The sequence below is a fragment of the Leptosomus discolor genome, chromosome 13 (assembly GCF_034619465.1).
Source record: "Leptosomus discolor isolate bLepDis1 chromosome 13, bLepDis1.hap2, whole genome shotgun sequence".
Classification (NCBI taxonomy): domain Eukaryota; kingdom Metazoa; phylum Chordata; class Aves; order Leptosomiformes; family Leptosomidae; genus Leptosomus; species Leptosomus discolor.
The window spans coordinates 8,098,327-8,116,647 of record NC_141403.1 but is presented as its reverse complement, the minus strand read 5'-3'; positions in this window follow the sequence as shown (position 1 = coordinate 8,116,647).

Genomic DNA, 18,321 nt, shown 5'->3' with positions numbered 1-18,321 from the left:
CTTAACCTGGCTGGGAGCGATGGGGGTGATGACGGGAGCAGCACAGAGCAGAGGGAAGGTTGGTGAGGCTGAATGGTGTTCTCTTGTACACATAAAATGTGGTCAGTAGTCTTTAAAAATATCTCAGCCCAAACCAAGGAAAGGATCTCTTCAGCTCCTAAGCATGTAGACAGGGAGTATTTCAAAAAGTGGATAAACAGTTGCATGATTATATATTATTAGACACATGCACAACCTTTTCCCTGAATTCCTGGAACAGTTAATGTATTTCCTGCCAGTATTCACTCCAATTCTTTCCAAAGGCAAATAGAAAAGTCAAAATTAATGAAAAGGCCCTTATAAATGTAATAAGAGGAAAACTTCCCTCTGTAAATCCATGGTTCAGCCACATCATGGACAAAACACACGGTTCTGATCTCCTTGTCTTTAAGAAGTATACAGAGCAGAACTGGAAAACTTTCAGGGAAGGCTAGGAAGAGGAATCAAGTCATAGACCAGTTTCTGTGTGAGGAACTGCTTCACAAGCCAACGTGTTTCGGTTTGGGAAAGAGAAGACTCACGGTGAATACAACAAAGAGCTGCAAAATCATTCGTGATGTCGAAGGGTGACTAGGATTCGACAGTTCACTGCCTCCTCTCGTGCCAGAACTACAAATAAAGCTACTAGGAGTAAGCTTTAAAAAAGGATTAGGGGGAAGTTTCTTCCCTGTGAGGGCAGTGAGGCGCTGGCACAGGCTGCCCAGAGCAGCTGTGGCTGCCCCCTCCCTGGCAGTGCTCAAGGCCAGGCTGGATGGGGCTGGGAGCAACCTGGTCTGGTGGAAGGTGTCCCTGCCCATGGCAGGGGGTGGCACTGGGGGAGCTTTAAGGTCCCTCCCAGCCCAAACCCTTCTGTGATTCTATGAAGCTGGTGGTCCCACACGTACGGAGTAGTGGATCCGCAGAGCTCCTCAAGAGACGACCCTGTGAATACTAAAAATCAACAAGGTTTCCAGCAGAGCTGCTTATGTGAGAGGAGTCGTCTGCTACGGGACACACAGAAACCAACCCAGCTCAGGAGGCGCCTGTTCTGAAATAACTAAAGGCTAAGAAAATATAATAGGGAAGAATTACAAATGCTTGTCCTGTTCTTCCGCTTTCCTAGACAGTGAAGTAACTGGGTGCTTATGGACATGGTGGGATACTGGATGTTGAACTAAACAGATCACTGGTCTAAGCCAGGATGGCTCATTTTATTAGGATGACAGAAGGAAGAGGGAATTTTTCAACAGGAAAAAAATATCACAAATTTATTATGAATTCTTGTGCTTCTCTTTACCAAAGGGAAAATGCATCAGTCTCCATCCAGACTTCTGCCCTTTTTTGCCACAAAACGTCATTGGTCTTCAGGTTAAAGTTCAGAAAATCAACATTTCACAACCACATCTTACCTTCCTCTCCCACTGATTTCAAGGGCTCAGCAGTCATGAAATTCTGACTACAGGATTGCAGAGGTAGGTAGGCAACTAAGTTCTTTTCTACAAATATACCAGAAAAAGAATAATTATTTTTCCCAGAAAAAAAAAAACGTCACAAAATAGGAGTTATTTCATCAGGAATCTCTACAAACCTCAGGTGTACTCTGGCTACTCTCCTTCAAAAACCATGTTATGATCCTGCACATTAACAAGTGCAAGTCAGAACCTTTCTCACCACCGTTCTCCAAGACTGGCTCCTTTCTGTCAAAGGGGCATCTAAGGAGCACACAGAACTGCAGGTCCCAGGCTATAAGACAGATATAATACTCAGATCAACGAAGCTCCTATCCCACGGCGGGGGATGTTCAATACAAGGAAGCATTTACAAGCTTTCTGCATTTTTCATCTTTCAATAAATGCTATAAAGATTATTTTATCTAATATTTAAATAGTAAAACTGTACTTGAGCCTTTGAATTTGACAATTGTATAAAAAGATTGTGTGGAGCATGAACCACTTGGAAAAAATCATAAATCCTCTTGTTAACAAGATAACCATTAGCTACCTGCACATGGTGTCAGCGGGTTGGCATAAAATAGAGCTGTCAGCGGGCTGGGGAGAAAAAAATAAGAGAAATAGATAGTCAGGTTCAGTTCTAATTACTTCATTATTAAAATAACTGCAAAGGGAGACTAGCATGAGTCATTTTCTTTGGGGCCAAATTTTTCTTACTTTCAGTCACGTTGAGCAATACCGTGCTGCATGCGTGGCTCTGCAGAAATCAATGCGACTCTCATCAAATATTATTCAGCGTTAGTCAGAATACCTGCAGGTGGCTTGCAGAGTTTGGGAGTGGATTTTGAAACTGGCTTGGGATGAGGAAATACATCCTGGCATGGATAGAAGCCTTTTCTCCTTCCAGTCCTGCAATCGGAGAGGGCTGATAATGCTTTTCTATCTCTGCCCCTGCTTTCTAAACTTGCAGATTGTCTCCCAAGTTTGCAAATTATTTAGATCGTCTGTCACATAGAGCGGTCTCTCCTCCTGCTCTGAGAAAGAGGCTTGGACACACCTGATTTTAAGACATTAGAGGTGGGGGGAAAGGGGGAGGCTAATCACTTTTTAAGGGAAATTTGAAATCTGTAGATTGTTAAACATTTGGCACTCCTTAGCCTATTGGAGGGGAAAAAAAAAATCTGATTATTTGTTTTAGCAGAGCGGTTTGTTGGAGTTTCTGTTTATGCCGGAGACAGGGAGACTGTTTGTCCAGGTACAATCTGAAGTAATCACAGATCCAATAGAAAATCTCGTAGCATTTACCAACAAGAAAGACAGCTAACATTTGTCAATGTGGCAAAAGAGTTATGTCAAAAAGGTCTGATTTCCTTCTTTAAGATATCAACACTGATAGAGATCAGTGCTGGAACGATGTGTCCACCTCTGGGATCAATGTTGTCTAAAGTCTCTAGGAAAATAAAGGGACTACAAGAACTATTTGAGAGTTGGAGAAAATCCTTTACTGTGAGAGACCAGACAAGGCAGATCTTAATAGCTCATTTGAAAAAGTACATTTAGAAAAGATCTGATTACAATGCATAAACACTGCCCTGGAAAGGCTACATCAGATAGGAAAGGCAGTGCTATCCTGCAGAAGAAGGATTATAAGGATCAAGAGCTGAATCCTAAGCAAAACTAATTAAAATTAAAAATTAGGCATCTCTGCTTAATTATGGGGAAAAAGGTTAATTACTGGAAAAAACTATGACAAGAATTTGAGCATTCTCCATCTCTGGACACCCTTAGAACAATATCCTGCTTCTAAAGCCAAGATGTTGGCCTCAAAACAGGGTAACTGGATGAACTTCAATGAGCTATGGTAACAAGAGGATAAGACCAGCCTTAATAGTCAATTCTGGCCTTAAAATCAGCAGAAAATAACATGAATCAAAATTCAGAAAGCTGAACAATGTGGTAAAGAACGAGTCTGCAGACTTGATGGAATCCACTCTCGCCTAATGCAAGTGCTGCTATCAAAAAGTGAGCAAAAAATGCTTCGGTTATCTTGGTGCTTGAAGAAAATGCAAACATGTTCCCTGAAATGCAGTGCTCATTTCAGAATAACAAACTAAAAAAAAATTAAATAACTTGCATCTTAAAGTCCTTTCAATGGATCGATGCATCTGGACTGAGGGATCTTGATGGAATGACACACACAGGAAAGAAAAAGTACTTTAAAACCCCAGGAATTGAGTGTAAATAGATATTTTTGCCCACATGTGACAAAATGCACCATGGAAAGTCATTTTGCAAACGCCAGATTTAACATCTGAGGTTTTTAAAGAGAAACAAAGAGTGATGAGAAATGGCAAATGAAATGCTGGAAACGTAGGCTGGTGTTTATGTCACTTAACGACATAAATTTACAATAATTAATGACAGACATTCTCCATTACATTCTGCTTTCCTCATTTAAACCCACTATCTTAAATTCCGAAATATGCAAACTAACACTTTCAATTCAAATGAGCAGTTCTTAGAGGCTTTGTTGGTGAAGCATCAACCATACAGCAGAACGATTGAATCGACCAGTTTTCATCTTTACACATGTTTCAGCAAAACAAAAATCCTACAATTCCAGTGCTTTTGGGTTTGATGTTAAATAGCACAGTTCTTTTTCAGGGTGCTAAGGTGGTTCATTAAGGCAAAACGGAGAGCAAGCTAAAAAGGCAGCTGGACTTTAACAAGACTCCTCTCCTTATGTAAAATTCAATGACGTTGTGTCCAGCTTCATTTTAACAACACATTATATATGCAGTATTTTCACGGAATTTACTAAAGGGAAGTGGCTCAAGAAGATACTTATTAGACCTTAGAACTCATTTATATGATGATTATCTGAAAAGGATATGCTGGTGGTAGCTTGAAATGTCATAAATGTGACCTTTTTATTATTCTTAAAATTAATCCTTCCTGATATCAGCGGTAAAAGGACATCAGGTGGTTTTCTTCTTCATTTATTGATACTATTCCTCATTAAAGAACTCTTACTTCACTCTTCATCATCTGACAAGAAAAAAAAAGATGGCTTTGATTTTCAGAGCAGCAGAAAGAGGAATGGACTTAAAGAGAAACTAAAATTTCTATTTGGCATTTTGCAATGATAAGGACTTCTTAAACGTGGCTTTAGCCCCATTTATTTATCAGCTGCAAATGATCCGTCTCTTTAAAAGCCAGCTAGTATGAACTCATTCTTGGGTACACGGGATTCAAATAAAAACCTAAGAATTTATCACTTGTTTTATTTCCTCTCTCATTATAAAAGTAATGTTAAATATCTTTACGTATATTGAATAAAGATACTGATGGTAAAAAGCAATAGCTGAACATGGGGACATAAGCACTAGTTCTTCAGGGAGCAGTGTACAACAGACAGCAACAGATTAAATCCACAGCCAGCTGCACTACCTGGCCCATGCGCTGCCTTTCGGCAGGGGGAAGTAATTGTAAAGTCTGTAATATCAGACAACACAGAATTAGATTGGAATTTCTGGCATATTTGGCATAAACTACTAAAATCTGTGAAAACTGAACACAGGTTGGATGAAACCTAAAGTCTCCATGCATTCAAGATGGCAGAGATGCTCCTGAGCTATGGAGCTCCTCAAAAGGGTAAGAAGAAAATAATGACCATTCGAAATGCATTAATCTGTTGGTGTTTCTGTACTTCCTTTGTGCCTGCAAGCTGCTGTGCCCAGAGAAACATCACTTGGCCACCGTTTCCTTCTGAGCTCCCTACTGTGTTCTTCAGAGCACCCTCTGCCATTTCGGCATGCTGGCTTAGCCAGAAGGTTCCTTGGTGTTGACTCGTTATTGGCTTGTTTCACTCAGCAGCCTGAGCCAGGTGTGGCTTTGGTACCTTAGTCAGTGGCCCATCTACCCCAGCAGGGATGATGAGCTGCTTTCTGCCCTGGGTCTTTAGGTGAGACAAGGTAGGGTTACGTTCCAGGACTGCATTTTGTTTAATAACCTGCACATGATGAATAAACATAGATTCTTATCCCTCGACAGTCACCTTTAAAATAAGAATAATAAATACTTTTCTGTCACTGAGATTTTTATTATTAGGTAAGACTTACCAAGACAACGTGCTGCCTAGCTTGCTATTGCCTGAGTTGGAAATCGAGGTTACTTTCCAAAGGTTGGTTCCATATGGACCAATTTACCACAGAGAAAATTGCTTTTCAGTTTAAGGAGTACATATGCCAGACTACGATGGGCAGCCTGAAATGGAGGAAAGCTATCCTTTGCACAAGTAATCCTATCTTATCAAATCTGTCTTGCAATAAATCAAGATGGAGGGAGTGACGGATGAGAAACATTTCACTGCCAAGATAACCTTAGTCTGAGTAAGCCTTGCAAACTGCAGCTCCAAACTATTTATCTGACTTTACAATTTGTCTTGGATTTGACAAATGTAGACACATCTTAGGCAACGCTCTGATTGCTTTAACTGAAATCTGTAATCACGTACATTTATTCTTTACTTCGTCCATTTTGCATCCTGCTGCCTCTCTGCTGCTTCTGCTAAAATGAAAAACTTAAAAATTTGTGTTATGAAAAGTTGGTATTTTCTGTCTCCTGTCCTTGAAGTGTAAAAAACATCACTGTCTAATCAATGGAAATAAAATTTCATACCCATGATGCCACCAACAGCTTCTTAGACATAGCTCTCTTGTTTTCATAAATAATTCCTGTGACAGGCAGTCAACATTTTCTGATCATTATCTGCCCTTACCTACATCTTTAAAACTCATTTACAGAATTGATTTGGAAACATCAAGGAATTGAACTAAGCTTTTTCCCTATCAACATGAAGCATGAGGCATCATCTGTAACAGAATCAGTAAAGCTGCCAAATGACAGAGTAAAACTCAAGCAAGAGAAGGCTACAGCTGGCTTTAAAATAAAGGTAAATACCTATTTAAATATGAATAATTGTTTCACTTGTTTTTATAGATATATATTTATATGATAACAATGCAACTGGAATTTAGCTGAATTAAACTTACAGGCAGAATCTACAGCACATGAATTTTGTATACAAGACAATAGAAGTCCTTGGAATCTATATGCATCGACACTTAAAAATATGGTCACATAAACCACGTTTTGACAGCAAAAGAAACTGTCATCTATTCTGTAATGCTGCCTGAGACGCAGCAATGCAAATGTTAAATGGGAAATGTCATTCAACAGGACAAGGAAATGGGCATCACAAGGTTCTGATCTTCTCACTACTCATACACAACCTTGGCTTAAAGCAATGGATAATCCTTACGAGATCGGGTGCAAACCTGAGATAACAAAGAAATGTCAAATTTTTGCAAAGGTCACCCTTGAAAGTTTTAGTGATCCAAAGCAGGTCTTCAGGTGAGGATCACCTCCCCTGTATTTTTAGAGGAGATTAAAGAAAATTGATAAAGTAAAATCAGTAATGTTCAAAGCACATAGGAACACTCAGAAGAATCAAACGGTATATGGAAAAAAATACAAGATTGAGAAGGAGGCAATTAGGTAACATGGCACCAGCAGGAAATTACATGGATGAACGCATTCATTCCTAAACAGAGAGAAGTCATTCACACAGAGAGTACTGCCCTTGCCGGAATGAGACTGAGTAGCTTGTTCAACGCAAGGGCTTCGAGATGCTTGGTGTATGGACACAAAAATCCTGAGCAAAATTGTACTGAGTTTTAAAAGGCATTATTTATTTCTTGATTCTTTTAAGATAAGTTTGGCTTTGCCAATAGTACCAGAATTAACAAGGTCTGCAAGGCTTATCTTCAGTATATAGATACTTACGGGCTTAGAGGTAGATTCTCATGGAAATACACTGTGCATCAAAGCATCCAAATGAGAGGTGGAGTGACCTTTCCCAAGCATCCTTACTGCACTGATATACTGCTCCCCACTGCATAATTAAATCAACTGGCTGCAACTAAATCAAGCAATAGGGGTTCCACCACTTACCGCATATGCAGCTTCATTGGGGGGAACAGTCTAAGCACTTCATTAGGTTAAAAGGTTTTCCTGAAAAGTACATCAGATGTTAGCTCAGTTTAATGCCACTGCTCACAGTCATGCATCGATCTTCTTCATTCCTGACTGTTTTTCTTTATAATAAAGCACTTATAAATCATTGTCTGTAATGGACTTAAACCAAATGATGCATAGCAACTAAAAAGATCAGTGCCATAAAAACTGGCAGACTGGAAAAATATTAACATGAGTACTTGACATGCAGAGAAGGAAAAGTACTTTTGAATTTCATCTAGAATACAAAATACGGTATCACTGTGGCTACACGAATTTGGACCAGCCAAGATATTGGCACTGAATTTCTAAAGGGTGAGACTTTGTGCTCCTCGGCCACAAAATGATTCCTCGTGGGACTGTGACACGGGATCTTAATTCTTAGGTAGAGATTAAGTAAGATTAGGCAAGGAGGTGGCTCTGAACAGGCAGGGAAAGGTGGAGCACTGAAAATCTCTAATGATTTCATGGGTTATTTTATTAAAGAGAGAGTTAAATGCTGGTATTTGGGGGCCACTCCAGAAGCCCTGATTACCCAGCACAGTAAATTACCTGTAACCCTTTCCTCCCACTCAGAAAAGGCAGAACAAAAAGGAAGAGTAACCCAGAGAGGAAATAGGAGCATGGGTACTAACGCCATGAGTTTCTTTTCTGTAACAGATCGTAATTGCTTTCTATTTTAAGTTGATGTTCAAGAAGCAATGATCCCTAAAAGTAGCAATTATTTAATACTTAGATCACTGCACTTCAGATACTATTCCCCCACAACTTCCGTGTGTTCTAATTTATAACCCACCTAACTGCACAATAGATACTAATCACAACTCAAACAAAGCGGAGAGTTTCTTTTCACAAGATCGGAGAGGGAGATTAAAACCGTACCTCTGTTTTAAATCAGCCTCCTGGAAACGAATATTATATATCCACCTATAAATTAGCCATAAATCTCTGCAAAAGTTAAATGACGAGTTTTACAGAATCGCATTAATTCTGCGTTTGTAAAATGCATCTGAAAATACCAGCCTCAGTTTGATTATAGTTCTCTTGCAGAAAGAAAGGGTTACAAGAAGGTTCTCACCCTGTAAAAATATATGCACTGCTCATTTCTGTGTGTGCACTAGTGGAGATTACTGGATTCTGCACATTCATAGTGGTAACCTTGTGAGGAACCTCCAAGTCATAATTTAATTAAACTTTTAACTGAAGACATTATTAAGAGGTAAAGTCACCACCTTTTTTTAAACTTATATTTAATTTAGCATTTTTATTGCGTATTTGATAAAAGAAAACTAAATAATCCATATCTGATAAATTAAAAACGTACTCATCTTTTAAAAAATTAAAACTTACATCTCTCTCCATTATTCTCAACTCATTTTGATGAGTATTTGCAATGTTCCACATTACAGTTCCCTTTGTTTGAATGGATATGCAATAACACTGTGTTGTGCTGCAAAATATTCTCATAAATAATACCTAAGCCACAGATGTCACACAAACTAACACTGAACTGCCCTGCCTTTTTGTTTTCATTTTTCTCTGCACCCTGCTCTGACAGGGAGGTTAGACTAGATGATCTTTCAAGGTCCCTTCCAACCCTTAACATTCTGTGATTCTGTGATTATCTTACGGACTAGGACAATCCATAAAGGGTCTCCCAGTCATTAGTTTCCAGTTAGCGTTCTGCTGTCTAACTTTTTGATGGGAAACCCTGGAGGTGTAAAATAGAAAATATACACCACTCCTGTGAATGTCAGCAGAGCAGGCAGGCAGCTTATGGGAGAAAGAAAGATGTGATTTGGGCTTAAAACATTGAGATTCAGCAGCAATCAGTGGGGTTCACCGCAGTTAAGCAGCCAAGCCAGGCCCAAAGCACCGTCTGATGTTTTTCCTCATGAGCTCTAACTTTGAGCTTCACATTTACAATTGCAGTTTACTGATTCATAGCTCTAGTTTACTGATTTATAGTTAGTTTACTTCACTCATCCTTTCCGTAGGTTTACACACACGCAAATTGTATTGAGCATTCCATCTGTAACTCTGTTCCTGAGTTCACACATGGTGACAGAAGAAGAACCAGGAGCTCGACTGTTGAGCACTGCCAGAGGTTCCATCATTGTCCTGACAAAACCAGAAATGTACCATGGCAAAAAAACCTGACTTCTCAGACCTACTTCGAAGGCAACCAGCCTGCGTATTCTGCCAGCGATGAAACCTTACGTGGGTCTCCTGGGGACCCCTCCACCACCTGCAGGTAACCTGCACTGCCTAAAGAGGGGTAAAAACAACAGGCTAAGGCTCAAAATGATAGTCGGCTCTTATGTATGGGAATTATTTTACACATCCCGTCTTCAAAGGGAAGCAAAGCAGCTGACGTTTTAAAGATATTCATTAATATTTATTTTTGCAGTCTTTCGAATAACAAGCTTAGTGCTTTTCAAAACTAAACTGAGATTAAAAGAACCAGCAGGAAAACACCAATAAAGAAAGCTCCTCCAAATTCTGTCATCGCTCTGTTGGCACGTGCATTACATCCAGTTTTAGCACCAAGTACACATCAGACCAATCCTAAACATGCTGGAAATTGCAGGCTAGTTTAATCATAAAAAACCAAGACGATTAGTCAAATGAGTCATTTTATTTATCGCCACAAGAAAATAGCAGAGCACTTTGGTCAACTTTGTAGCGCAGAAACTTTGCTGCTGCGTTTTTGGAGATCAGCCCTCATTTCAGCAGACGATTTATCTCTAGCCATCGTGTCCCATGATAAAACTCCACCTCACCCAGGTGAGGGGACAAGGCAGTTACCAGGATGCTCTCAGGAGCAGGCGGCGGGTCTGCCTCCACCACTGACCAGCACTGCTGCCTGTGGAGGAGAGGGGAATCCACAACAGGGAGCAGCGGAGAAGTCAGAGGAAGATAATCAGCTTGAGGAATGTCTTACGACATAAACTAGCCTAATCTCATAAAAACCTCACAGCTGTGACTTTCCCCATTTTACCTCATCCTAGACTCAGTTTTTCTTCTCTGTAAATTATCTGCTTACAGTACTCATTCTCTATATTCAAAGTGCTGATGCACTTGAATAAGTTGAAGTACAATTTATTTCTGCTTAAAATATTTTAGTATTGTGCGATTTGCATTATTTTATATTCCATGTCTTTTTTTTTTCTGAAACCTTATCACACACCAGTCTGTTTACCTTAGATGTGTCTGAACACAGCAGCTGATTAAATCCCAGGGTACCAGAGTAGGCAAAGGACACCCCAAAGGTAGCCCAAGTCACCAAGTTAATAGTCTAAAATATCTCATATTTTAATCCTGTCCTAGAGGTATAAATACTGTACCTGACATTTTGAATTAACTCAACCAAAGGCTATGAAATAGCATCAATTGCTTCGTCTAGCAAAATGCTGCCAAGCCGGGTATTATCAGGTCATAACTGACAGCATTTGCATTACATTAAAGGCGAATTCACCACTTTGAGGCGACACAGAAAGCTTTTGGCAGCACTAGAAAAGACACGCCCGCACTGGTTAGCTCTGTGGCAGTGTCATTCTGACCACTTTCATATTAAAAACAAACCTTGTATTATAGTTCCACTTGAGCAGTGGTTGCCACCCTGATCTTACAAGCTTTCAAACTGACAAAGGGAAAGCGAGGTATCCTGCTAGCAAGGCCATATAATAACCAAAACGCGAGAAGTACCTTTGGAGGGTGGGAAAGGAGACAACTACACGGCAATCTCCTCCCATACACGTGTGTCATCCCCAAAATAACCAAAACATCTTATCACGTCTGTTGTTTTCCCTTACTACACACTGTCACTGCACCTACATTTTCACTCAACGCGATAACTCTTCTGCTTCCAAAATCATTCACAGGATCTTCTCAGCTTCTGCATAAGTTCAGTCTTTAGGTTAAACCTGGGCCCCAGACAAATTTTCAGCTTCCACAAAGTATTTTCACCAGTTCTGTACAGGAAAAGCAATAAGGGCTCAGCTGGCTGAGGTTGCTTTTCAGTTTCTGGAGTGTTCACTTATGCAGCGGGAGAAATGAAATGACTTTCAAGTATAAAGCAAGCAGCCTTAAAGAAAAGGAATGTAGACCAGTAAACTGAGAAAAGGGAAAGGTCAGAGTTCTGTTTCCAGGCATTTTAATAGAAAAACAAAGCACAAAGAAGTATACAAACAGTGTGTAAAATGAAGGAATTGCAAGAGATGTGATAGTGTTTCTTACTTGATATTCAAACACTCTTAGGATGCTTTCTTATGTCAGCATCTTCTTCCCTGTCTAGCTAGATAAACTGATTAATTCAACCTCCAGCTTTCCTTCCTATGGAAGACACTTTGTGGAACACACCTGAAGTCCCAATTCATGTAAAGCAACTGAAAATCGTTTACACTGAAAGACAAACAGTGGGCCTTTCACATGGTGCTTCTGAGAATGCTGTGCTTTACGCACCTTTCCCACTTCATTTTTCGGATGAACATCATCTGTTTAGCATTTGCGATGCCTCAGAGATTACAACTGTGGCTGTAGCTAATCTAGAGTGAACTCTACCATAAATGAGCATAAAGTTGCTTTTGCAGCTGAGGAATTTAGCCCACCATTAGCTCAAGGTATGTTGTAAGAGCACAAGAGGCTCCGTGCCGCTTGCGCCAAGCCATGCCCCCCAAGGAGCGCAGCAAGGAACCCGGCCAGCCTTTACCCTGTCTGCACATAACACGTCAGGCTCTCCTGACAGCTCCGGTCTGCAAAAACAACTTGTTTTGAATGTTGTGCTAAAGTGTGAACACAGCACTCCCCAACTGGGCAATAAAATACTAGCAATGAAAATGCGAGGTTGCAAGTGGGGAAAAAAGCTCCAAAATTCTGCTGTATGAATGTGAATAATGGGAAAATAGTTGAAGCTTGTGCTCCAGATACATTATTTAGACTCTGCTTGTTTGTTTTTCTTTGTCTGACTGAAGTGATCAAAATCTCTCATTTACAATTTTCAGCTAATCCTTCCGCATATGCATTAGGCACTGCAATCCATTTCACAGATGGAATCTAATACTTCCTTTGTAATTCATGGATGAGTTTTGTTAATTAAAAAAATGAGGATAAATCACCCCACTCGTGCAGCAGTTATTTTCTTAAGTAATAATCACTGTGCCTGGATTCCATCACAATGTATTTTGCTACTGAGCACCCTGTTATCTTCTTAGGTTATGGGAAATACCCCTCCCATGGCCCCTGTGGAAATGAGCAACATAATGCTTTTATAACGACTACGGATTTTGTACAGTTTGTTCTACTTATGCTGCAGCACATTCTACTTACTGCAGTTCAGGCCTGATCTCCAAAACCTCTGAGTGCACGTATTTGTGTGCCTGTGAGAAACAGAGAATCATGTCATAATCCCCATGTACCTCCCCAAAACAGTACAAACCTCTCTGCTTCCTTCTTACCTTGTTTGATACAATCGCAGGTAAACAAATGCACCAAAAATTGTATTTGAATCATAGAGTCACAGAATGGTTCGGGCTGGAAGGGACCTTAAAGCTCACCCAGTGCCACCCCCTGCCATGGGCAGGGACACCTTCCACTAGCCCAGGTTGCTCCAAGCCCTGTAGTGGCTTAGCCACGTCATCTGCCAGTTTCCTCAGGACCCGTGGATGCATCTCACCAAGTCCCATGGACTTGTGTACCTTCAGGTTCCTTAGACGGTCTCGAAGCTGATCTTCTGCTCCAGTGGGTGGTTCTTCGTTCTCCCAGCCCCTGCCTTTGCCGCCTGCAACTTGGGTGGTGTGGCTGGAGCACTTGCTGGTGAAGACTGAGGCAAAAAGTCATTGAGTACCTCAGCCTTCTCCATATCCCAGGTAACCAGGTTTCCCATGTCCTTCCAGAGAGGGCCCACATTATCCCTAGCCTTCCTTTCATCACCAACACACCTTTCTTGTTGGCCTGGATGTCCCTGGCCAGTTTTAATTCTGTCAGGGCTTTGGCTTTCCTAACCTGATCCCTGGCTGCTCAGACAATTTATCTGTATTCCTCCCAGACCATTTGTCCTTGCTTCCACCCTCTGTAGGCTTCCTTTCTGTGTTTGAATTTGTCCAGGAGCTCCTTGTTCATCCACACAAGCCTGACTTCCTCTTTGTGGGGATGCATCACTCCTGAGCTTTGAGGAGATGATCCTTAACTATTAACCAGCTATCTTGGGCCCCTCTTCCCTACAGGGCTTTATCCCATGGTACTTTACCAAGAATGTTCCTGAAGAGGCTCAAGTCTGCTCTCCTGTAGTCCAGGGTAGTGAGCTTGCTGTGCACCCTCCTCACTGCCCCAAGGATCTTGAACTCCACCATTTCAGTCACTGCAGCCAAGGCTGCCCTTGGGCTTCACATTCCCCACCAGCCCCTCCCTGCCTGTGAGAACAAGGTCCAGTGTATCACCTTTCCTCGTTGGCTCCTCTGTCGCTTGGAGAAGGAAGTTATCATCAACACATTCCAGGAACCTCCTGGATTGCTCGTGCCCTGCTGTGTTGGGGTGGTTGAAGTCCCCCGTGAGGACCAGGGCTTGTGAATGTAAGGATGCTCCTATCAGTCCACAGAGGGGCTCATCCACTCGGTCTTCCTGGTCGGGCAGCCTGTAGCAGACCCCCACTATCATGTCCACCTTTAATGCTGACCCATAAGCTCCTCATCCATCCCTAGGGAGAGCTCCATGTGCTCCATGCATTCATGGGATGCTTATACCGAACGCATGTCACACTCTTCATTTCACACAGAGAAAGTACTGTGAAACCTCCTCCCCCCTCAGAAAGCTGCATGGCACCAGCTGTGACACAGGGCCCGTCGCTGTCAGTGCTCTTTCAGTGAAAACATCTCCTTATCGCCACTAGATCAGCACGTGGTTTTGCCTTCTAAAAAAGGAGTAATTTGTTCAAGGGCAAAAATTAAGAAGACCCAGCTTTGAGATGAAAAGTTCAGCATTCCTGTTCTTCATACAAGACTGTCTTCAGCAGCTGTGAGCAGAAATAGCTGCATCACCGATATCTTTCTGATTTCTTCATATATCAGAGGACACACCTAGGTGTATATTGAGGTACATACAGAGATATGGGAACCGCTGGAACATATCTGTCCTCTAAAGAAACATTTTGGACAGCACCATACTGACTGTACATTGAATATCTCTGTGTTACAGTTCCTCTCTGCTTGCAGTAGACGCAATTTAATAAAGATATTTTAAAAGTAGCAATGCATACCTTGTATCTACAGATTAATAATAACTCATGTCTCTACATTATTTTGATGATACGTTTGGCATAGGAGAGTTGACCTGCAATGCCTTCCTCAGCTCTAATACCAGTTCTATATTTTCCCATGAAAAATTAAGTGCGTTTAGACTGAGCTAAACGGAACCTGACCGGTTGGTCTTAAGAAATGCTGTGACCTTTTGCACTGAGCTGACGAAAATAATCAACATGCTCTTTTACATTCCCTACTCCACATTTCAGTTCTACCAAAAAGGCTTGGTGTTGTGAGAAGGGTTGCTTGGGGCGCTAACAGCATGTTAATTTCATATTTCTGTAAATCCATCTTCATTTAACGATGCTGCAGCACCTTGATTAGCATGATGAGTACAGATTGGAAAGGAAAGCTGATCCTGCGGTAAAGATACCAACATGAAATCCAAGAGAGAGAGATTTAGCTTCTAACTCAGCTCCCCACTTTTGGCAAGACTTTGTAAAGTCACTCAAATTCTGTTCTCAGTCAGTAAAACGAAGATGACTTCATCTTGGCTTCTCCTTGTTCTAGCTTAAATTGGGAGTCTGGACTAAGCCGTAAGACCACAGGGCCCTTGGGGCCGCAAGCGCTACTGCAGTACAAACAGGTTTCTTTTGGCTGGTATATATTGATGGCAGCTGAAAAGCAGTTGGTGTCCGTGGTAATTGTGGATGATATAAATGCCGAAGTTTTTATCAACACGAGGACATTTTTATTACAAAGTTAGCAGGGAGTAACAAGTTATCATCTTTAACTGCTGTGAAAAGTGTTCTCTCTCTTTTTATGCCTCCCCATTTCTTTGTTTCTCCAGCCTCCGTTGCTGAGGAAATATTATCCTTCACTCCTACAGTAATTTTCCTTATTTATTTTTTGCTTTGTAGTATTTTGTCAAAATTTTCCAAATTCTCTCCTATTTTCATCCTTTCTTAGCAAAGAATACTTTCCCCACACAAAACTGAACTCAGACTGGGAATTACGGAGCTTTCATTTGCTGACCCTGGGAAAAGTGAGGTCTTCAAGAAGTATTTTCTTAATTACTCCTTCCTTGTGTTACTACTCCTTCTCTGTGAATATTAGCATCTTCCAGGAGGAAGGAAACGACTCTGTGTAGGCGGCACTGCTACACTTAGAGAGAAAAGGGTAAAACAAGAGTCCGGCTGGCACCTTCTTCCCGCTCCCCACCCTGCCAGGCCCTGGGCACCCTCATACAGCCCCCGTAGGGATGCAGGAGGAGGACCAGCGATAGAGAGGAAGCAGCCAAAGACTCAAACGGTGGGGGATATGGAGAAGCAGATGAACCAAAGTCAGGGGTATCTGTAGCACTTCCAACAGCCACGGCCGGATTTCCTCTGCCCAGCACTGGCTGGGTGCAGATCCCTCTCCTCTCTCTCCTGTGGTGTCCTTGCACCTCTGCATTTCACACACAATCTCTTTCCATGTTTTCCTCTTCCCTGGTCACCACCAGCAGCCATAAGACTTATCCACTGTAAAAAAACCCTCCCCATTACTCCCCTTTAATGTACACGCCTTTTATTTGGTCCTTTTATGTGCTTCACTCTCACTTCACCCCTTGTCTTTTCCTGTTCTCGTCTGCACTTTATCTGCAGGGACTCTCTGTACGCAGTGAGGTTCTGACACCGGCTCGGCTGTCATCACGCCCAGATTAAAGACAGCAAAGCGGCGAGAAGCAGAGTACTGCAGGACGTGGCAGGGCGAGCAGCTGAGCAGGCTGAGCACGGACGCTCGTGTGCAGAACGAGGAAAGCAGGAGCCGGTCAGCCCAGGGACGTGCGATCTACGCTGCCGGAGGGAAAATCGGGAGGCTGCTGGGCTGGCTGTCCCATCACAGTACAAGCTGGTAAATGATGGCAGCGCTGGGGGTCAGCAACTGACCCAGAGGAGTAATCTGATGATGTCCGTCACAAAAAGCTCTGCTGGTAGAGAGCATCCTCACAGCAAAAGAGGCACCGAATGTGTCACCTCTGGAGTTCGTCAGTGCTTCCCTAACCATCTTAGGAACAACTTCCTGGCATTCCTGCTGATTGAGTGGCACGGCAGTTTGCTCATTGCTCCAAAGGCAGATCCCTCACACGCTGACATAAATACACCCACTGGATGATTTTTAAAATGTCTGCCTCTTCTCTCGAGGGTTCACTTACAATGTTGGCCGACATTATGATGTAAACAGGGAGCCTGATTCTCTTCTCATGGACACTGATCACACGCAAGAGCTATGTCATTGGCATGAAGGGATGTGTTTCTGATAATCCAGATGCTCATTTTGGCGTCCTTAATCTGAGCCAGGTAGCTGGCATAAAGACTAACAGGTGGCAGAAAGCGCAATTTTCATACAATAATGGTACCAGATTTGGTGTCAGTTCTGAAGGACAAAGACCTGGCTGTATGTCCATTACCAGACCAGCGTGTGACATCGATGTGCTGCAGCATCAGGAAAGGCAAATGAGACCCAAGGAGGTATAAATTGAGGGGAGATAATATGCATCAATGCCCTAACGCAGTTTCAACCAACATGCTGTGTACCGTTCCCATCACTTGTGCCCAGAAACGACGAACTCCGAGTGTAGCAAACGCAGAGCAGAACCTTTACACGAAAAGGGCCCACCTCGAAGCAGGGAGCTGAAGACCACAGCTCGATCACTTCACCAAAATGAGGACTAGGGAGAACAATCCCACCCTAGAAACACACCAGGAAGGGGAAAAATGCTCTTTAAACTGACAGGCGTGCCGAAAGAAGATCAAATAAATACAAAGCAGCTAGAAATCATTTGGGGCTGGAAACAGAAGTGACAGTCAAGGAAACGCAGCTCAGCACAGCTGGAGCAGAGCCCTCTACAAACAAGAGGTGTCAGGGACCAGGGCCATCGCCCCGCACCAGTTCCCCAGGATGTCAAACGGAGCAGAGCCGTGAGAGGCCGCGGCTGCTGGGGCTCAGAGCCCTGCAGACGTCCTGGGGGGGGTCGCCTCGGTCTGGTTCCTTCCTATTTGTGCTTTCCTGCTCACCAAAATTGTGCATATAAGGAAAAGCTACCTGCCCTGGTGAAACCCCAGTATTTTCAAACCAAAAAAACCTCGTCTTCTCACTCACTGTAGTAAAACCTGCTGCCCGCAACGGCAGTGTTATGGTGTTAAAGTGTTACACACCGGCGGAACAAAAAAAAAAACAAAACAAAAAACCCCCAAAACCCCCCCAAAGCAACCCCACTCTCTGGCGCTGTGCACGGAACCGCCGAGGGGGCTCCTCTCACACACCCCCTCCCCCCTTCTGGTGTGACTCACGCCGATGGCTCATCCCCACCCCGGTAACTTGCCCGGTGCCAGTCCCTCGACGGCACGGACCTCCCCCCCCCCCCCCCCCCGCGTCCCCGTCCCCATCCCGAGCCCCGTCGCAGTCACCGACGGTGGGGCAGCGGCACCGGGGGGCGGAGGAGGGGGGGTGGGGGGGATATGTCGTAGGAGCTGCGTCAGCGGGAGCCCGACGGC